The sequence below is a fragment of the Dromiciops gliroides genome, chromosome 4 (assembly GCF_019393635.1).
Source record: "Dromiciops gliroides isolate mDroGli1 chromosome 4, mDroGli1.pri, whole genome shotgun sequence".
NCBI lineage: Eukaryota > Metazoa > Chordata > Mammalia > Microbiotheria > Microbiotheriidae > Dromiciops > Dromiciops gliroides.
The window spans coordinates 226,526,083-226,549,664 of record NC_057864.1 but is presented as its reverse complement, the minus strand read 5'-3'; the positions used below and the strand labels follow the sequence as shown (position 1 = coordinate 226,549,664).

General features: G+C 35.7%; 1 protein-coding gene across 5 annotated transcripts in view; it reads right to left on the bottom strand.

The window, feature by feature from the left end:
- Window positions 1–23,582, bottom strand: part of ARHGAP44 (Rho GTPase activating protein 44) — a 147,435-nt gene that overhangs the window by 36,619 nt on the left and 87,234 nt on the right. The gene's annotated exons all lie outside the window — the stretch shown is intronic.

Sequence of the window (23,582 nt, the reverse complement as noted above, 5' to 3'; positions counted from 1 at the left end):
ACTTTTCTGAAGCCATTGTTTCAAAATAATTTTTAGTTTACTCTCTAAAGTTCTCTAAATACACCTTCATATCATCTGCAAAAAGTCATAGTTTTGTTTCTTATTTATTTTAGTCCTTTATTTTCATTTTCCTAGTTTTATTATTATAACTAATATTCTAGCACTCTATCGAAGAGAGGTGATGATAATGGAAATCTTTATGTTATCCCTGGTCTTATTTGAAAAGCAACCAATTTATTCCCATAACATATAAAGTTGAATCTTTGTTTTAGATATATATTAATTACAACATTAAGGAAAATACATATATTTCCAAGTTTTCTAGTGTTTTTAACAGATAGTTATTTTTGGTCAAAAGCTTTTTTCCTGAATATATTAAAATAATCATATGATTACTGTTGTTTTTGTAATTACATGGTTGTTTTTGTTTATACTTTTTCAAATACTAAACCTTGCTGATATTCCTGGTTAAAAATCTAACATGGTCAAAGTGTATAATCATAGTGATATATTGCTATATTCACTTTAATAATATTTTATTTATTTATTTTTATCCAATGTTCATTAGGAGTATTGGACTATATTTGTATACAAGAAAGAATTTGGCAGGATGCACTCTTTCATAGCTATGAAGTTTGTCTTAGAATGAATCATTGTTTGATTGTTTGAAAAGATTCACATCTAATCGCAGGGATTTTAATTTGGTAGATCATTTATGTCTTATTCAATTTCTTTCTTCTTTTTCTTCCCTTAAATTAAGTTGTTTAAAATTTTTATTTATTGTTCTATTACTTTGTAAATATTTATCTAAGTTGCAAATTTATTAGCATATAGTTGGGCAAAATAATTTCTAATAATTTTTTCTTCTTTATTTATGGTGAACCTCCTCTAAAATTTTTGATGCCACTTTTTTTCTTTTTAAAAAATTTAATTAATGTATTTTCTATTGTATTTTTATTTTTAAAAGCTCCTATTTTATTATTAATTTAATGTTTTGCTTTCAATTTTGTTATCCTCTTCTTTGATTTTTACAATTTATATTTTGGTGTTTAATGGGGTTTATAGAAAACAAGGATTTTCTAGTTTTTTTGTTCTATGCCCAATTAATAGATTTTTTTTTCTCTTAATGATAATGGCATTTAGAGATATGAAATTTCCCCTAATGATTACTTTGACTGTGTGAGGAAAATTTTGGCATGCTGTCTTATTGTTGTGATTATTGATGATAAAATTATTTATATTTTACAATTTATTTTTCAATACATCATTTCTTCAGAATTATTATTTAGTCTCCAACTAATTTTAATCCTTTATTAAATAGAATTTTGTTGCATTGAAAGCAGTAATTGAGTACTATTTCTACTTTTCTGAATTTTTTACTTTATAATGTCCATATACACTTTTTGTAAAGGTGCAAGACACAGATGAGATTTTTCTGTACTCTTTTTTGTTTTTTGTTTTGTTTTTGTTTTGTGGGGCAATGAGGGTTAAGTGACTTGCCCAGAGTCACACAGCTAGTAAGTGTCAAATGTCTGAGGCTACATTTGAACTCAGGTCCTCTTGAATCCAGGGCCAGTGCTTTATCCACTGCACCACCTAGCTGCCCCCTTTCTGTACTCTTTTAATCACCAGAGATCTATCACACCTAACTTTTCTAAAATACTAGTTAGGTCCTTAACTTCTTTGTTGTTCATGTTGTTGTTAGATTTTTCTAGGTCTGAAATGGATACATTAAGGTCCCTCACTATTATAGTGTTATGATCTATTTCTCACCATACCTCATTTAGATTTTCCATTAAGTATTTAGATGCTATGTCATTTGGTGCATATATGTTAAATGTAGAAATTAATTGTCTACAGTACCTTTCTGTTTTTCCTCTTTTATTTAATCAAGTCTATTTTTCCTATTGCTTTGAAACTATGATTGTAATACTTGCTTTTTTTGAGTTCAGGTGAAGAAAAAGAGATTTTGGTCCAGTCCCTTATTCTAACATTGTATCAATCTTTACATATCATTTGTATTTCTTGTAAACAACATTGGATTCTGGATTCTAAGCAATTCTGCTATCCTTTTCTCTTTTATTCCATTCACCTCTACAGTTATGATTTTACCCTTTTTTCCTTTCTTTTTTTCCTGGATCCTCTTCACAAAGAAATGGGTAGAGAAATAGGAGTGTGCTGAGCACCAGTGTTCTATGTTTGAAGCAATCAGCAATACTCCTCTACCCCTCTTAGAGGAATAGAAATTCCTTATTCCTTTTAGAGGAATAGAAATTCCTCTAACTCAGATGTTAATCACAGCTTCTTACCCCCTTTTCTTTTTTCCCTTTTAAACCCTTCTTTATGATCCCAGTTTAAATTCTGAGTTTAGTATTTGTTTTGATGACTTCTTTCAATAAATCTATCCTCCCACTTATTCTCTCTCAAACTGTTTCCTTCCAACTCTCTCTCTCTCCCTCTCTCCCTCCCTCCCTCCCTCTCTCCCTCTCTCTCTCTCTCTCTTTGCAGGGCAATGAGGGTTAAGTGACTTGCTCAGGGTCACACAGCTAGTAAGTGTCAACTGTCTGAGGTCAGATTTGAACTCAGGTCCTCTTGAATCCAGGCCCAGTGCTTTATCCACTGTACCACCTAGCTGCCCCCCCCCCCCAATTTATCTCTTGAATTGAATATATTTCTTTCTTTCTTTTTTTTCTTTCTTTCTTTTTTCAGTGGGGCAATGAGGGTTAAGTGACTTGCCCAGGGTCACAGAGCTAGCAAGTGTCTAGTGTCTGAAGTCAAATTTGAACTCAGATCTTCCTGAATCCAGGGCCAGTGCTTTACCCACTGCGCCACTTAGTGGTCCCTGAATTGAATATATTTCTACATAAAACTGTGTGTGTGTGTGTGTGTGTGTGTGTGTGTGTGTGTGTGTGTGTGTGTGTGTTTTCTACTCTCCTTGGAGCACTTCTGATGAGAATGAAGTTCTAATATATGCTCTGCCACACCTTTCTTGTTTCTATAGACTTTTAACTCCTGATGATGTGAGATGTTTCTTCCCATTCATTCTCCCTTTCTTCTTTATTGTATCCTTTCACATTTCCTTTTCCTTTCTTTTTTAATATTATCAAAATATAACAAAATCCTACCAGACCCTTTATATTATTTGATTCCTATCACCCTGATAGAGTAGGGTTCAGAATAAGTACTTATATGATTGCCACCCCCCTTCCCATTAGAAACATCATACATATAAAGTCCCTTCTTAACCACTTACTGACTTTTAAGTTTCTCTTTGTTTTTTGTTTTTTTGTTTTTTTTGTTTTTTTTGGTGAGGCAGTTGGGGTTAAGTGGCTTGCCCAGGGTCACACAGCTAGTAAGTGTCAAGTGTCTGAGGCTGAATTTGAATTCAGGTCCTCCTGAATCCAGGGCTGGTGCTCTATCACCGCACCACCTAGCTGCCCCTCTCTTTGTATTTCAAAGTTTCTACTTAGCTCTGATCTTTTTAATCAGGAACTTTTAGAATACTTCTATTTTTTTTTCTTTTTTGGTGAGGCAATTAGGGTTAAGTGACTTGCCTAGGGTCACACAGCTAGTTAAGTGTTAAGTGTCTGAGGCTGGATTTGAACTCAGGTCCTCCTGAATCCAGGGCTGGTGCTCTATCCACTGAGCCACCTAGCTGCCCCAATACTTCTATTTTAATAAAGATCCATCCCCCCCATAGAATCATATTTGATGTTGATATATAAGATACTGTTGGTTGTAAGTCTGTATATTTTGCCTTTTGAAATATTACATTCCATGCTCTCCGTCCTTTTTATAGCTGTTGTTCAGTTGTGTCTGTCTCCTCTTGACACTGTGTGTCATATGTCCATAGGGTTTTCTTGGCAAGGATATAAATGTCCCCATTTGGGATTTCTTTCAGTAGATGATTGGTAGATTTTTCTCTCTTTCCCCTTTGTCATCTGGTTCTAATATGTCTGGGCAGTTTTCTTTCATGATTTATGGAAATATGATATTAAGCCCCCTTTCTTAGATCTGTCTTTCAGGTAGTCTAATGATGCTTAAACAGTTCTTCTTAATCTAATCTATTTCCTGGTTCAGTTATTTCTGATATGAGATACCTTTTCTTTTCTCCTTTCTTTCTTTCTTTCTTTCTTTCTTTCTTTCTTTCTTTCTTTCTTTCTTTCTTTCTTTCTTTCTTTTTCTTCCTTCCTTCCTTCCTTCCTTCCTTCCTTCCTTCCTTCCTTCCTTCCTTCCTTCCTTCCTTCCTTCCTTCCTTCCTTCCTTCCTTCCTTCCTTCCTTCCTTCCTTTCTTTCTTTCTTTCTTTCTTTCTTTCTTTCTTTCTTTCTTTTTCTTCCTTCCTTCCTTCCTTCCTTCCTTCCTTCCTTCCTTCCTTCCTTCCTTCCTTCCTTCCTTCCTTCCTTCCTTCCTTCCTTTCTTTCTTTCTTTCTTTCTTTCTTAGCTTTGGACTTTGTTTTAATAGTTCTTGTTCCCTTGTGAAGTCATTCTTTTTGGTCCATTCTAACTTTCAGGCAGTCAGTTACTTAGGTATGGTTTTGTACCTCTTGTACAAAGTTAGTTTTCCAAGTCTTTCATCTCAATGTTTCTTTTCCAATTCTTCCCTTTATTACTTTCATTTCCTCCTCTCCTGCTGGCCTTATTCCTGACTTTCATGCCTCCTTTACTTCTGGCTCATCCTGGAACTTTCCTCAGTGCCTAGAGCCTCATTCTGGAAAAGTCTACTGATCCAAAGACCTACTCATTATGGAATATCCCTCCACCAGTCCTTCCCCCTCTTCTCCTATTTGTTCCCTTCAGGAACCTTCATTTTGTAGATGGGCTGAGGCTGGTCTTCCTTTATTCTCCACTTGGTCTTGTTCCCGCCTAAACTCTGGACTCCAAAACTATGCTCCTTTGCTAGGTACTTCCCTCCCCCCACCCCCAAAGTCACTTTTTAGTTCTCTTTTGTGAGTTGTTTTCCCCTATTAGAAGGTAACCTTATTGACAGAATGAACTGTTTTCCTTTTTTGCTTGTAATTTTTCCCCCAGTGCTCAGCACAGTGCCTATACATAATAAGTACTTAATAAATTCTTATTTCCTTCCATTTTATTTGTATAATTTTAAACCCTTTTTGAGTCTTATTTATCATAAAAAAGTATTTATCGGGGGCAGCTAGGTGGCGCAATGGATAAGGCACTAGCCTTGGATTCGGGAGGACCTGAGTTCAAACCCAGCCTCAGACACTTACTAGCTGTGTGACCCTGGGCAAGTCACTTAAACCCCACTGCCCTGCAAAAAAAACAAAAACAAAAACAAAAACAAAAAGTATTTATCTTCTTTGCTTTGGTAATTCTTTTATCCTTACTTCCCAAGTTGGAACTTTGTGGTAGGATTATGGTCCAGTAGGCAGCACTTGTGTCAGGACTGCTGTGGCTTTGTATGATCCTGGCCATTCTTATCTAGGTTCTTTGGTTGAGTGCTGTGTTCTTCAATGATCATAAGCGCATCTTGAGCCAGGGAACCTCATACTTTTGGTGGGCTTTATGTGGTCAAATCAAGGATACAACCTTGTATCACTACCCTTGTATCACTACCAAGCATCACTATCCTTCTGGATTTTCCAGGCTCCAGACTCCAGTTTATGTCTAGGCAAGAGAGCAGTAGACTTATTCCTGGGTGATGGTCAAGAAAACAATAGTCGGCTTCAGACCCTGTCAGCTAGCTGAAAGGTTTAGCAGGTTTGGAGTGATGGTGCTGCTAACCTATCCCTATTCTGGGCACAAGATATGGGTCTAAGTCCCCAGTCTGCTTTGAGCATGCTGCTGGTCCAAGCCTGTTCTGGATTCAGAAATGAGTTCTACAATCCACTCTTTGTGACCATGCATTGTTAGCCTGGTTCTGGCCAGAGTTGTGGTAGCTGAGTCTTAAATTAAACCCTTCTGTGCCACCCCTGTGTTGCTATCCTGGGTCTAACACTAAGTCTGCCATCCACTTTGGATACCAGTGCTAGTACTGCTGGCCTAGTCTCTGCAATCTGTTCTGGGCAACCATGAACTTCTGCTTATTTGGAGCCCCAGATACTGAGTCCATGATTCAGCCACTTCTGGGAGATTTCAAACTGCTGGCCTAGACCCAAGCTGAGTTCAAATCCTGGCCCAACCTTATTCCACATTTTCTCCCCAGTCACTTGCCTGGGGATGAAGTTTGTGATCTTGGGCTGGAGAGATACCCCACAGTGATTCGTCCTTAGATCACCCCTTAGTTTTGTGGTTTTCTTAGATTTTTCTTGAAGTAATTGTGGGGGAAGTTAGTCTTTTGACTCTGGCAACTTGGCTTGTCTCACATTTTTTTTTTTTTTAACACAAACTAGATTTGTTAGGAGTATAGGAGGAAAGGATTCCTATACTGGAAGACTGGACTAGTTCAACTTGGAGATTCCATGATTACTTAATCATGAGATGAGACCAAGAAGGTGGTGGGCAGGTTGGTAGTTGGTAGTTTAGTAGATAGAGTAGAAGACTGGAAGTTAGGAAAACCTAAGTTCAAGTCCTATCTTAGACACTTGCTAGATGTATCCCTGGGTAAGGCACTTGTCTCCTCATGCCTCAGTTTCCTCATCTCCAGAGTGGGGACGATAATAACATCTACCTCACAGAGTTGAAGTGACGATCAAATGAATTAACAAATGTGAAGCACTTTGCAAACCATAAAGTACTATATAAATGCAAGGTATTATTCTTATTGAGGAGCTAGCAAGATCTTAAAATAGTGTTGTGGCTATGGGAATAAAAAAGAACAAAATGCTTATTTATACTGAAAGTGAAATAAGTAGGATTTGGCAAATGATTAGACATAAGTAATGGAGTTTCAAAGATGATTCTAAGGATCTTAAGTTTTGTTTTCTGGAAGAGTGGTGATACACTGACAGAGAATTTAGGAAATATAGAAACCTAGATTCAGTGCTAAAATAGGCCTTCGAGATAAATTACTTCCATCCCTTCATTTTATAGAACACAACATAGTATTCTGTGAGCTGGGTTAAGTTTAATATAATTTTTATAATTTGATAAATATTTGATATTTATCAAATATTAATTTAACATTTGATATTTAGTATACAGTTGGTGGTATAGAACTGAAGCTCTGATAAGAAGCTTAGTCTGAATATGTGCATTTGAGAGTCATCAGCATGTGGGTGATAGGTGAAGCTGTGAGACTTCATAAGCTTTCCCAGCACATAGTATTTGTAGGACATAGTATAAAGAGAAAAGACAAGACACACATTTTTAGGAGATAGGTGGTCATAGAGTAGCATTTGAAGTAAATAAAGAAGGTACAATTGGAAAGAGGTTGAGAAACAGGCTAGTATAGTATTTGGAAACTAAAGGAGGGGAGAATTTTAAGAAGGGGAACTGATGAAAAATGCCATACATAGAAGAGAAATCAAAGTGAACAGAGATTACTGCCATCTTGAATCAATCCCAGGAGATGTAAATTTGGTTCTTCCATTGAGGGTAACAAAGAAGACCTAACTTTCTTCTTTACAATACTAAACAGATTAGTTCCTTAGCATTACAGAATGAAAGGGGGAAAAGTGAGTTGGTATCCAAGAGCTAGTTAACCAATTTCCTTTCTAGCTCCTAACTTACTATGGAGGCTGCTCTCCATTCTCTCCTTAATTAAATCCCCTCCATTCCTTCAGACTCTCAGCTTCCTTCTAATTCTCTTCTCCATTCTGGAGATCTCTTGAATTTACTCTAGCTCATCCTCTAAAAGTCAGAGAGTGTCAGTAAGTTTTATGGTTAGAGGAAAGAGATTTAGAGAAGATATGTTGGGTAAAAAAAGGATTATTTTCCTAAAATCAACAACAGTCTATTTCCACCCTGAGTGTACAATGTTTGGCTGACAGTCACTTATAACTCACCCTTTACTTTGCAACTTGCTAAACTTCCAGAATAACATTCTCCTTTAACATAAACTTTGCATGAAAAGAAGTCTAAGAATCTCTACAATGTGATAAGGAGAGACTTACTTATTTCAGTTTCTAATCAGCACTTTATTTTTTTTCTTTGGTGAGGCAATTGGGGTTAAGTGACTTGCCTAGGGTCACACAGCTAGTAAGTGTTAAGTGTATGAGGCTGGATTTGAACTCAGGTCCTCCTGAATCCAGGGCCAGTGCTCTATCCACTGCACCACCTAGCTGCCCCCTGATCAGCACATTTTTGATCTGCATTTTCTTCTTTTCTCCAAAATAGTATTTCTTAAATATTTTTATGTCACGAATCTCTGTTAATCTGATGAATCCAATTAACCTCTCCTCAGAGTAATGTCTGTCGTTAGCTGTCATAGCTCAAGCCACTAAATCCAGCTACGTGGGATACTGGCTGAGACTGGCAGGTTTCAAGGACAGGAGTTCTGAGCTGCCATGGAGTATGCTAATTGGATGTCTGCACTACGTTTGGCATTAATGTGTTGACACCCTGGGAGTAAGGGGCCTCTAGGTTGTCTAAAGTGGGGCAAACTAAACCATGTCAGAAATGAAGAAGATAAATGTTTCCATACCAATTGGTAGGGCCTCAGGAGTAACCCCTGCACTTCCAGCACAGGTGAGATAGGGAAATGAAGTCTTTAAACAATAACAAAAATGATATGCTTATTGCTTTCATCTATGATAAAAAGGAATACTAACTTTCAGTTATAAGTTAGTGAAAATAAAGATGCAATTTTCCCATTCAAGCTCAGACTTTTGGGATTCCAGGGGCCCCAGAATAAGCATCTCTACCTAAAGGAACTTGGGTTTGGCCTGACCATCCACATAGAAAATGTATGTGTGAAAAACAAGCAAACAAACAAATAACCCCCCCCCAAAAAAAAACCCACGAAAATGTATGTATGAAATGTATGTAAATAATAACTACTGATTATATAATAGTATATAATTAATGACAGCATATAGTTCACCAGTGGCCAAAAGGAAATGGAGGTACAAAGGCTCACTGAAGAAAATAATTCCCCCAAAATTAGAATTGGGAAAGTAGAAGCTAATGACTCCATGAGACATCAAGAAACAGTAAAAATAAAAAGAAGAAACTGTGAAACATCTTATTGGAAAAACAAGTGATATGGAAAATAGATCTAGGAAAGGTAATTTTCATCTATCTATCTATCTATCTATCTATCTATCTATCTATCTATCTATCTATCTATCTATCTATCTATCTATCTATTTTTGTAGGGCAATGAGGGTTAAGTGACTTGCCCAGAATCACACAGTGTCAAGTGTCTGAGTTGGATTTGAACTTAGGTCCTCCTGAATCCAGGGTTGGTGCTTTATCCACTGTGCCACCAAGCTGCACTTTATTTTTAAAAAACATTTTTATTTAAAGTTTTGAACCTCAAATTATTTCCCTGACTTCCTCCCTCCTTTCCGTCCCCCCTCCCTGAGGTGGTAAGCTATCAGATATAGGTTGGTGATACATGTCCAATTATGTAAAACATTTCCATATTAGTAATTTTGTATAATAATACTCGAGAGTTAATTTAAGAATTATTGAACTACCTGAACGCTATGATAAAAAAGAACCTAGACATCATATTTCAGAAACTGCCTTGCTATTCTAGCATCAGAGTGTAAAATAGAAATTGAAAGAACCTAGAAATCATCTCCTAAAAGAGATCCCCAAATTAAAATTCCTAGGAATATTGTAAGCAAATATTAGAGCTCTCAGCACAAGGAGAAAATGTTACAAGCAGCCAGAAAGAAATAATTCAAATATTATGAGTTACAGTCAGGATCATACAAGATTTAGCAGTTTCAACATTAAAGGATCAGTGGACTTGAAATATGCTATTCTTGAAGGTAAAGGAGGTAGGATTACAACCAAGAATCACCTACACAGCAATGCTGAGTAAAATCTTTCAGGGAGAAAAATTGAAATTTAATGAAATTGAGGAATTCCAAGAATTCCTGATGGAGAGACCAGAGTTAAATAGAAAACCTGACTTTCAAATACAAGACTCAAAAGAAGCTTAAAAAGGCAAAGAGGAAAGATAAATCATAAAGAATTCAATAAAGTTAAGCTATTTACATTCCAACATGGGAAGAAGATACTTGTAACTTCAAAGAACTTTAGAATTATTAGGGCTTTTAGAAAGAGGATACATAGACAGAAGGTACAAGTGTGAGTTGAATGTGATGGTATGATATCTAAAAATAAAATTAAGGGGTGAGAATGAGTGATGCTCTGGGAGGATAGTGAAGGGAGAGGGAGAATGGGGTAAATCATCTCACATAAAAGAGATTTTATAGTGGAGGGAAAGATGATGGGGGCACACATGAACAATGCTTGAATCTTACTCTCATTGAAATTGGTTCAAAGAGGGAATAACATATACTCAATTGGGTATAGAAATCTATCTTACCCTATAGGGAAGTAGGGGGTAAAGGGTATAAAAGAAGATGGGGGGCTGATAGAAAGGTAGCTTGGGGAGGAGGTGGTAAGAAGAAAAACACTTTTGAGGAGGGACAGGGTGAAAGGAGAGAGCAGAATAAATTGGGGGGCAATGCACAGTTAGTAATCATCACTGTGAATGTGAATGGGATCATCTCACTCACAAACTGGAAGTTGATGGCAGAATGGATTAAAAAAACAGAATCCTACTATATGTTGTTTTCAAGAAAAACACTCAAAGAGACACAGAGTAAAGGTAAGGAGCTGGAGCAGAATCTATGATGCTTCAAATGAAGTAAAAAAAAAAAGCAGAGGCAGCAATCAAGATCCCAAACAAGCAAAAAGAAAAAAAGATTTCTTTAAATGAGATAAGTAGGGACTCTACATTTATCTAAAAGGTACCGCAAATGATGAAGTAATATCACTACTAAACATCTATGCACCAAATGGTATAGGATCCAAATTTATTTTTTATATTTTATTTCTCCACCAATTACATGTAAAGATAATTTTAAACATTTTTTTAAAAAACTGAATTCCAAATTCTATCCTTCCTTTCTCTGTCCCATTCATGTGGTATATATATCACAATCTGATATAGGTTATACATGTGCAACCATGTCCATATTAGTCACTTTGTGCAAGAAGACTCAAGCAAAAAGAAAGAAAGAAAGAAAAGTTATAAGGAAAGAAAGAAAAAAGAAAGTAAAAAATAGCATGCTTTAGTCTGGATTCAGACATCAGGTTGTTTTTTTTTTTTTGAGGTAGATAGCATTTTTCATCATAAATCCTTTGGGATTGTCTTGGATAATTGTATTGCTGAGAATAGCTGTCATTCACAGATCTTCGTTGTACAATATTGCTGTTACTGTGTACAATGTACTCATGGTTCTACTCAATTCACTTTGTATCAGTTCATATATGTCTTTCCAGGTCTTTCTGAAATCATCCTGCTTGTCATTTCTTATAGAACAATAATATTCCATCACAATCATATACTACAACTTGTTCATCCATTCTGCAATTGATGGGCATCCCCTAGATTTACAATTCTTAGTCAGTACAAAAAGAGCTGCTATTATATATATATATATATATATATATATATATATTTGTGCAAGTAGGTTCCTTTACTGTTTTTTTTAATTTTCTGAGCAGGAATAGAAAGGAATATACCTTTTTCTCAGTGATACATGACATGTATACAAAACCTGACAATGAATTAGGGCATAAAAACCTCACACCAAATGCAGAAAAGCAGAAATAAAAAATGCATCCTTTTCAGATCATAATGCAATAAAAATTGCAATAAAAATTCCTAAAGAAGGAGTGGGTCAAAGAAAAAAATAATAGAAACAATAATTTAATTAAAAAGAATGATAACAATGAGACACCATACCAAAATATATGGGAAGCAGCCAAAGCAGTACATAGGGGAAATTTTATATCTCTAAATACTTATATCAATAAAACAGTGAAAGGACAGAACAGTGAAAAAGAACAAATTAAAAATTCCCAATTAAACACCAAATTGGAAATTCTGAAAATTAAAGGAGAGATTAACAAAATTGAAAGAAAACTATTGAGTTAAGAAATAAAATTAGGAGGTGGTCTTATGAAAAATCCAATAAAATAGATAACCAATTAGTGAATTTGATTTAAAAAAGAAGAAAACAAAATGACTAGTATCAAAAAATGGAAAGAGTGAATTCACCACCAACAAAAAGAGAATCAAAGCAATTATTAGGAGCTATTTCCCCCAATTATATATCAATAAATATAATAATTGAAGCAAAATGGATGAATATTTACAAAAATATAAATTGCCCAGATTAATAGAAAAGGAAATTGGATGTCTAAATAAATATCTATTTCAGATAAAGAAGTTGAATAAGCCATCAATGAGCTCCCTAAGGAAAAATCCCCAGGGGCAGCTAGATGGTACAGTGAATAGAGCACCGGCCCTGGCATCAGAAGTACCTGAGTTCAAATCTGGCCTCAGACACTTAACACTTACTAGCTGTGTGATCCTGGGCAAGTCACTTAACCCCAAATGCCTCACTAAAAAAAAAAAAAATCCCCAGGACCAAATGGATTCACAAATGAATTCTGGCAAATATTTAAAGAACAATGAATTCCAACAATTTGGAAAAATAGGCAAAGAAGGAGTCCTACTAAATTTCTTTTGTGACACAAATAAGGTACTGATATCTAAACCACGAAGAGCAGAAAAAGGGAAAGATTAAGTTAGACCAATTTTCCTAATGAATACTGATACAAAAAAATTAAATAAAATACTTGCAAGGAGATTACAGCAAAATATCACAACAATCATACACTATGACCAGGTGGGATTTATACCAGGAATGCAGGGCTGGTTCAATATTAGGAAAATTAGCAAAATATTTAACTGAATCAATAACAAAAGCAACAAAAATAATATGGTTATCTCAACAAATGCAGAAAAAGCTTTTGACAAAATTCAATGTCCATTCCTAATAAAAACACTAGAGAACATAGGAATAAACTGAGCTTTCCTTAAAATGATAAGTAGTATCCATCTAAAATTATCAGCAATCCTTATTTTTAGTGGGGATAAGTTAAAAGATTTCCCAAAAAGAACAGGTGTGAAGTAAGGATGCCCATTCTCAACATTATAATTCAATATTGTATTAGAAATGTTCGCTATAGCAATGAGAATAAAAAAGATATCAAAGGAATTACAATGCAGAATTGCAATACAGAAACAAAACTATTACTCTTTGTGAATGATATGACGGTATATTTAGAGAATCCTAAAGAATCACCTAAAAAGTAGTTGAATTAATAACAAGAAAGGTGCCATACAAAACATCACATTATCTTATAAAGTGGTAATCATCAAAACTATCTGGTATTGGCTAAGAAATAGAGTTGGGGGGCAGCTAGGTGGAATAGTAGATAAAGCACTGGCCCTGGATTCAGGAGGACCTGAGTTCAAATCTGGCTTCAGACACTTGATACTTACTAGCTGTGTGACCCTGAGCAAGTCACTTAACCCTCATTGCCCCACAAGCGAGAAAGAGAGAGAGAGAGAGAGAGAGAGAGAGAGAGAGAGAGAGAGAGAGAGAGAGAGAGAGAGAGAGTTGTGAATCAGTGGAGTAGATTAGGTACACAAAACACAGTAGTAAATGACCATAGTAATCTAGTGTTTGAATTCACTATTTGATAAAAATTGCTGGGAAAACTGAACAGTATGGCAGAACCTGTATACCAAGAAAAGGTCAAAATGCATACATGATTTAAACATAAAAGATGATACCATAAGCAAATTTGGGATGCAAGGATCTATGGAGAAGAGAAGAATTTATGACTAAATGAGAGAGAGAAAGAGAGAGAGAGAGAGAGAGAGAGAGAGAGAGAGAGAGAGAGAGAGAGAGAGAACATTACTACATGTAAAATGGATAATTTTGATTTTTTTATAAATTAAAAAGATTTTACACAAACGAAATCAAGGCAACCAAGATTAGAAAGAAAACAGAATACTGGGGGAATTTTTTTATAGAAAGTTTCTTTGATAAAGACCTAATTTCTAAAACATATGGAGAACTGAGTCAAATGTATAAGAGTACAAGTCATTCCCTCAATTGATAAATGGTCAAAGGATATGAACAGGTAGTTTTCAGAAGAAGAAATCTATCTATAGTTATATGAAAAAAATTATCTAAATCACTATTGATTAGAGAAATGCAAATTAAAACAACTCTGAGGTACTACCTCATACCTATTATATTGGCTAATCTTAAAGAAAAGCAAAATGATTAATATTGGGATATGAGAAAATTGGGAAACTAATGCACTGTTGGTGGAGTTATGAACTAATCTAATCATTTTACAAAGCAATTTAGAACTATTTCCAAAATGTTATAAAACTGGGCATACCCTTTGACCCAGCAATATGACTACTAGGTCTGTATCACCAAGAGATTAAAAAAAGGTGAAAGTACATATTTATATTAAATATTTATACTAGTTCTTTTTTTTTTTTTACTGTTGTTAACAAAGAATTAGAAATTATGGCTGAACAAGTTGTGGCATATGATTGCAATGGAATATTATTGTGGTATAAGAAATTATGAGAAAGCTGATTTCAGAAAAATCTGGAAAGACTTACATGGACTGTTGCAAAGTGAAATGAGAAGAACCAGCAGAGCATTGTACATAGTATCAGCAATATTGTACAATGATCAACTGTCAATGACTTAGATATTCTCAGTAATAGAATGATCCAACACAATTTCAAAGGACTTGTGATGAAAAATGCTAACCAGCTCCAAAGAAAAAACTGATAGAATCTGAATGCAGATAGAAGTATACTATTTTTCACTTTGTGTGTGTATGTATGTGTGTTTTGAGTGTGTTTCTTTTGGGTCTGTGTCTTCTTTTACAGCATGACTAATAGGGAAACAAGGGGAAGCTGGGTGGTACAGTAGATAGAGCACTGACACCTGAGTTCAAATATCACCTCAGACACTTATTAGCTGTGTGACCCTGGGCAAGTCACTTAATCCCAAATTGCCTTGAACATTTGGGGCCATCTCCAGTCATCCTGATATATATCTTGCTACTGGATGTAGATGGCTCTAGAGGAAAGAGTCAGGTTGGTGACCTTGCAAAATCCTTCCTCACTTAAATCCAATTCAATGCAAGTCATGACATCACCTCAGTGTAATGGTCCCCTTCGAGAATGAAGGACAAACAAAAACTTTGACAGGAAAATATATTTTGCATAATTGCACATGTATAACCTATATCAAATTGCATACTATCTCAGGGAAGGGGGAACTGAGCCAGGGAGGGAGAAAATTTGGGACTCAACATTTAAAAGAATAAATATTAAAAATTGTTCTTATGTTTCATTGGGGGAAAAATAAAATATAAAGTAAGAGTTAACAATTTTAGCAGTTGTAGAATATAAAATAAACCCACATAAATCATCAGCATTTCCTTAAGTCCAACCAAGTCCAGCTGCAAGAGACAGAAAGACAAATTCCATTTAAAATAACTGCAGATGATATAAAATCCTTGGGAGTCTATCTGCCAAGAGAAACCCAGGAACTATCTGAACACAATTAAAAATACTATTCATACAAATAAAGTCAGATCTAAACAATTGAAAAATATTAATTGCTCATGCATAAGCTGATCCAAGATAACAAAAATGACAATTCTACCTGAATTAATTTACTTATTCAGTGTGATGACTAAAATACCAAAAAATTATTTTATAGAGTTAGAAAAAATAATAACAAATTTCATCTGGAAGAGTAATAGGTCAAGAATATCAAAGGAATTAATGAAAAAAATATGAAGGGAGGTGGCTTACATTCTTTTGATTCTGCCTTACTACTTCCTGATGTCTTATTGAGTCATTAGCTTCCATCTGCCCAATTCTGATTCTTAAGGAATTATTTTCTCCAGTCAGCATTTGCAACTCCTTTTCCATTTGGCCAGTTGTATTTTTTGAGGAGTTGTTTCCTTTTTCCAAGCTATTGACTCTCCCTTGCATAACTCTCATTTCTTTTCCCATTTTTCTGCTATATCTCTTATTTGATTAATAAAATCTCTTTTGAGCTTTTCCAAGAGGGCTTTTTGGTCTTGAGACCAATTCAAATTCTCCTTTGAGGATTCCCATGTAGGCATTTTGACACTGTTGTACTCTTCTGAGTTTGCGTTTTGGTCTTCTCTATCTCCATAGTAGCTTTCTATGGTGAGGTTTCTTTCCTGTTTCTTACTCATATTTTAGCCTATTTTGTGTCTTTTAAAGTTGAATTTTGCTCTGGGGCATATGGAGTACTGTCACAAGCTTCTTTTTGCTGGTGCCAGAGGCCTGATCATTAGCTTTCTGCTATGAGGCCTTAGTAGCTGGAGGTTTGCTCAGTGCACTGGGGTAGCCCAGCCTGTTGTGTAGCAGATATCCCAGCTGCTGGACTAGTAGTGGCCTCACAACTGGCCTGCTGAGCCAGGACTGGAGGGTCCTCAGCTGCTAATCTGTTCTGTGACTAAGAGGCTTCTGCTGGTTTGCCAAGACATCTTCTATGCTGTGCTGTACTTCCCTTTTGTCCATATGAGACAGACCTTTCCTGAAGTCCTTCTAGGTTATATTAATCTGTAAGATTGTTTTACTCCATCTTTTTGTAGATTCTATAACTCCAGAATCCATTTAGAGGCTTAATTTAACATTGTTTCCAAGGGAAATTTGGGAGAGTTCAGGCAACTTCTTGGTTTCTCTCTGGCATTTTGGCTCTGCCCCCCAATTTGAGAAAATTGGGACAGCAATGCCCTGTTGTTAGAGTTGTGATATCAACCAACCATTTTGCAAAGCAATTTGAAACTATTCCCAGAGGGTTGTAAAACTCTGCATACCCTTTGATCCATCAATAGCACTACCAGGTTTGTATTGCGAAGAGATTTAAAAAAAAAAACAAACCTATATGTACAAAAATGTTTATAGCAGATTTTTTTGGTAGTAGCAAAGAACTGGAAATTGAAGGGTTGCCCATGAGTTGGGGAATGGCTGAACAAGTTGTGATATACGAATGTAATGGAATACTATTGTGCTATAAGAAATGATGAACAAGCAGATTTAAGAAAAACCTTGAAAAATTTACATTTGAATGAATGAAAAGTGAAATGAGCAGAACCAGCAGAACATTGTAGACAGTAACAGCAATAATTTATGATGATCTACTATGAATGACTTATTCTTAGCAATGCAATGATTCAAGACAATTCTAAAGGACTTATCATGAAAAATTATATCCACTTCCAGAGAAAGAATTGATGGAGTTTTAATGCAATTCAAAACATATGTTTTCTTACTTTATTTTCCTTCTTTTTTTGTCTGTGTTTTCTTTTATAACATGGCTAATATAGAAATATCCTTTGCATGACTGTACATGTATAACCTTTATCAAATTGCTTGCCTTCTCAATGAGGCGGAAGTAGAAGGAGGGGGGGAGAGAATTTGGAACTCAAAAATTTTTTTTAAATGTTAAAATTTTTTACATGTAATTAGAAAAATATAAAATACTTAACAAAATAATAAAAATAAAGGCACAGTGTATAGGACAAGAGAAATGTTAATAAGCTTGTACTCTGCTATATTCAGAATACTTTTGGAGAATTTTTAAAATTCTGGGAACTATATCCTAGGATTTACATTGATAAGTTGTGAAGTGTCTAGAGAAGGGCAATCAAGATGGTGATGAGTCTTGAAACCATGCTCTATGACGATGTTTAGCTTGAAGAACAGAAGATTTGTGGGGAATATGATAGATATTCTTTGAGTACTTGAAGTTTCGACCTCTTTGCTAGACAAGGCTAGGAACAATGGGTATAGGATAAAAGAGTAGACTTGGGCTTTATGCCAGAAAAAAAATTTTTTTCACAATAAGAGCCATAAAAAGCAGAAGGGGCTATCTGAAGAGACAGTGGATTATTTTTCAATATAAGTCTTCAGACAAAAGCTGGATAAGCACTGAATATGTTCTAAAGGATTTTCTTGTACACGTATTAGTTAGACTCAGTGGCTTCTGACGTTCCTTCCAACACTCAAGATCTACAATAGTTTATATGTATAATAAAAAATACAATATCAACAAACTTTATTATTTCATTTTTATTAAATACCAAGGTAATATTTAAAAAGTCAAACTTATAAGAGAAAAACTAGATCAAGTATTCATATTATATGAATATAATAGGGGTTTGAGAATTGCTTGATATCCTGCGAATTGCAAGTCAGAGGAACAAGCTTTTTCTTAGTTCTCTTGAGAAGAAAGCAGATTTGAGTCAAAAACACAAGTGCTTAAAGGGACACACAAGGTCTGAGAGACAGACTATGAAGAAGGAAGAGTTCCTGCAAGAGTGTAGCAGCAGCATCAGGAAGTGTCCTCAAACTCATCCAGGATTTAACAAGCTGAGCTGTAAAGAACTGGTGCAACAGAGACAACAGTAAAAAGTGGAAACTGAAATAAAAGAATGAAAGGGGAAAACTAAAGGCAAGCTCAGCTGTGGTAGAGTAAGCAGGCCACCTGGCCCCGACAGGCAACTTGGAGCAGAAGACTGGTAATGACGTTACAATTTGTTTAAAGACTGTAATAAGTTCTTTAAAAAGGATTGCTCAATCCCTTCCCTTCCTCCATCTATTCCTGTCCAGTAACAGATACTGTGCTCACATCTTTTTACCTAAAAGTCATCTATATCTTGATTTTTGTTACAATCTTTATGATTCAGGGGGTTAGCTAGAGATGGGAATTTAAATTAGGGCAGACAGCTAAACCTCTGTCTGATGGTAGGAATTTTCCTGGGTGTGGGCTTTGAGGTCTTATGATTCCATCACTAACTTTTTGTCTGATATAAATTCCATAAAATAGAGAAATAATAATAGTCAATATGCCGATAGCACTTCCTATGTGCCAGACACTATGCTAAGCACTTTACAGTTATCTCATATGATCCTCCAACAAACCTGAGAGGCAAGAGCTATTGTTATCCTCATTTTTATGGATAAGGAAACTGAGGCAAACAGTGGTTAACTGATTTGCCCAGCTTGGCCAGTACATGTCTGAGGCCACATCTGAAGTCAGGAGTTTCTGACTCCAGACTGCCATCTAGAGAATGATGCTCATCACAGAATCTGAGATGTAAGGAACCTTAGCAGCCGTTTAGTTCAACCCATTCACTAAATAAATTCTCACTAAAATTTCCAGGAGAAGTGTTTATCCTGCCTCTGCTTAAAAACCTCCAAGGAGTCTAGGCAGCGCTTTTCACTTCTGCACAGCTTTTATTGTTAGCAAGTTTCACCTGGCACTGAGCCTAAATGTACCTTTTGCAATTTCCACCCATTGCTTCTGGTTCTACGTTATGGGCCCAAAAGAACAAGGTTAATCTCTCCTTATTGTGATAGGCTTCCAAATAGTTGAAGATAGCTGTCATGTTTTACCTAAGTTATTTTCTTCAGGCTAAACATTTCCAGTAAATCAATCTTCATATGTCATGGTCTCAAGGCCTTTTTCCACTGCAGTTACCCTCTTCTGGACACTTTGGCTTATCAGTATCCTTAAATGTTGGTGACAAGAACAGTACACAATACTTCAGATGAATTCTGAAGAGGGCGCAGTATAGATGAATGATCATCTTCCCATTCTTGGAAATTATACCTTTCTTAACACAGTCCAAGATCACATTAGCTTTTTTGGCTGCCACATCATACTATTGACTCACATTGAGCTTGCCATGCACTAAAATCCTGAAATCTTTTTTTAGAACCCTAGCTGTTTACCAATGCCTCTTTTATCTTATACTTCTGAAGTTGGGTTTTTTTGGACTTAAGTAAATGACTTTACATTTATCTCTATTATAATGTATCTTCTAATATTTAGCCCAGTGTTTGCTCTAGCATGTGAGGATCCTATTCCTGTCAAATTAATTTCATCTGCAAATTTGATGACCATGCCAACTATGGTTTTATCTAGGTCATTGATAAAAATATTAAACACTGCAAGAACAAGCACAGATCCATGGAGTACTCCACTAGAGACCTCCTGTTATGATAACAATGAACCATTAGCAACTTCTCTGTGTCTAGCATCCAACCAGTGCTGAACTTATTTGACTGTATCATTACCCAATCCACATCTTTCCCTCTTCTTCATAGGAATAGTCTGAGAATATTCTATCAAAAGCTCTACTAAAATATAGTTAAACTATATCCATAAAATCCCCCTCATCTACTAGTTTAGTAACTTTGTTAAAAAAAAAAAAAGGAAAAAGGGGAAATCTGGCATGACATCTTTTTGAAGCCATGTTGGCCCTTTATAATCCATTTTTCCCTTTCTAGTTTCCTTTCAACCATCTCTCTAATGATCCAGCCTGGAATATTCCCAGGAATTGAAGTTAAGCAGCCTCTGTTCTCTTTCCTTTTAAGAAAATCAGGACATTTTCCCTTCTTTATCTTGTCTCTCTCCCATTTTTCATCTTTCAACCAAATTTAGTGTGTTATTTCATTAAATGTCAAGTTGGGCATATTGCAATGTTTGAGAAATGCTTTAACTTCTTTTTTTTAGGGAGTCTGATAGCAAGAATATCTCTGATAGTGTCTTAGCAATCGTATCTGCCAGTTCGTTCAGGACCAGAAAATGTAGTTCACCTGGGCCAGGAGACTTGAATTCATCAAGGGAAGTTAGGTGCTTTCTTGCTTTCTCCTTACTTATCTTGGGTATCAATTCCCTGTTAGTCTTGTTTGTTCTGTCATTTCCAGGGTAAACGTGCTTCTCCTTTGCCGAGAAAACAGAAACAAAATCAGAATTAAGCTGTTCTGCTTTTTCTCTGCTGTCAGTTATCATTGTCCAAAGGTCTTCTTTCACCCTCCTTTTCCCCCCAAACCCCAATATGGCAAAACAAACAAACAAAAACATTTTTTGTTTGTCCTTAGCTTCTCTTGCTGCCCTGAACTCATTCTGTGGGTTAGCATTTCTTACAGAATTTTTATGGGACTGTGCCACACACATCATATCCATCTTCTGGTATTTGGTCTTGTCTCCAACTTCTGTATATTTACTTTTAAAATCTAGTTGGTTGGTGCATCCACATTGGTTTCTTTATCAATTCCTACTTTACTTCTTCATCATTGGAAAGTTTCCTTTTTTGTCTTTAAAATTTCTGTCTTGAGCATCTCCTATATATATTTTATTCTATGAAATCCTAACTTCTCCAAACTCTTTGGAAATCTATTTTCCCCAGATTTAGGTTCAGACCATACTCAGATTTCCTCACTATCACTATTGTAAAATCTAGACTAGAGAGGTCCCTTTCTACTAAGGTTCTCAAATTTCTAAACCAGCAACCATTTCCCCCCATCAGTAAGAATCAGATTCAGAATAAAATTTCTCCTTTTTGCTTCCTCCACCTTTTGAAGGATGAAATTATCATAAAGACAAATCAAGAAGTTATTACCTTCTCTGTTATTGGTAGATAAAAGAGTTCTAACAAGATTTGGATAACTGAAGTTCTCCACCACTAGATCATGCCTCTGTGCCAAACTTTTTATTTCTTTCTCAAACTCCCCATCAATTCCCTTTTCTGTCTGGGTGATCTGTAGTATACGCCAAAGGAAAAACCACTTTTTCTTCCTCTTTAGCTATAATCCAAATAATCTTCATCATACTGTTACTAGATTTACCCAAAGTCACAATCTAGTTTTAATAAAGTAGAAATTAGAATCTATGTATCCTGCCTCCAAGTCTAGTACTCTTTTCAATACAACATTAGTGCCTCCGAAAGAATTCACTGTGAAATTTTTTAGTTCAATAACAGACTTTTGGGGGTGGGGTGGGGCAATGAGGATTAAGTGACTTTCCAAGGGCCATACAGCTAGTAAGTTTCAGGTGTCTGAGGCCAGATTTGAACTCAGGTCCTCTTGAATCCAGTGCCACCTAGCTGCCCCAATAATAGACATTTATTAAGTCTACTTTATACTAGATGTTAGAAATACAAAGATAATAACACAATAATTTCTTCCTTGCTGAAGTTTATATCATACAACAGTTGAAGAGATAAATAAGTAAGCAGTAATTCGAGGAAAACGAGACATGTGAGAAGTATTTTGGAGGAAGGTGTAGATTAGGAAATCTTTAAGGAAGATGCAGTTGAGCTGAGCCTGACAGTTAAAGATTCTGAATGAGGGAGATGAGGAAGTAGTGCATTCCAGACATGGGGGACAGCTTGTGCAAATGCACAGAAGTGGAAGATGTTCTATTTGATATATATGGTGAATAGTGCGATTAGTCCAGCTTGGCTAGAATAGACCAGGTGAAGGCAAATGGTATGCAACAAAGGTAGAAAGCTGTATGTTGGAGACAAACTGAAAGGGACTTTTAAATGCCAGGCCATGGAATCTATCTTCTATCTAAGAGGCCAAATAGACCCCACTGATGGTTTTTGAGCAGAGAAGTGATGTTTTCAGATTATTTTATTCACTGCGTAGAACATGAATTTGAGAAGGGAGGGGGTTGCAGGCAGGGAGTTCAATTAGGAAGCTATCATAATAGTCTAAGACATGACAATGATCTGAAATAGGGTAGTGGCTATGTGAGTTGATAGAAGGGCATAGACTTGAGAGCTGATATGGAGGAAAAATTGAAAGTACTTGCAATCTAATTGGATTTTGGGATGAGGGAGAGGGAGAGGGACAGGCTTTGCTCTCAAGAAGTTTTTAATTGGAAAAAATGGATTTGATTAAGTGCCTACTATGTGAGAGGTACTGTGCTGTGTCTTATCCAAGGGAAGAAATCATTTTTAAACTTTTGTTCTTGGGGTATAGCTTTGCCCTTTGCAATTTGTACCCCTTATTCCATAGTAAATAATCAAAGAATCACATACTTTTAAAAAAAGGGATCACTAAGATATCTTAAAAGAATATAGGTACTAATTGACTGGGGGAATGGCTAAAAAATTATGGTATAAGAATATAATGTAATATTGTGCTATATATGAGACAATAAGTATGAAAAATTCAGAGAAATTTAGGAAGATTTACAGGGCTGGTACGAAGTCAATATAACTTAAAGAAAAACACACACAATGACCACATTAATATAAAAAAAGGAATATTTGATGACATGAGACCTTGGATTAATGCAATGAACATTTCTGAGTCCAGAGAACAGATGATGACACATACCTCCCCTCCTCTTGGTAAAGAAGTAGTCAACTCTAAGTGTACAAGAAAGTATTGAGTTCCCACATTTCCTATAAAATGAGAAATCTAGGGGGTACAAACTACATTGAGGTAGGCAAATTACAAATTAATCAGCGAAGTTAACAAGTCTTGCCTCATTCAGTTTAATTTATCAATCCAATTCTATTAAACATGTATTAAGTGCTTACCATGTACACAGAGCATGGCTTTGCTTCTTATTTCTTCTCTGCTTTACCTTCAAGCTTTTAAATCTCCAATAATTGAGGAAACAAAACCTTTTCTGGTTGTTATTGGACATAGTCACTAATTCTGGCACAAACTGCATTTCTTCATGTCCCAATACCCCAAGCCCATTGCTGTAATGCAATTTGGTTCCCATGGCCAGAAGTCTCTTGAAACACTTTCCCT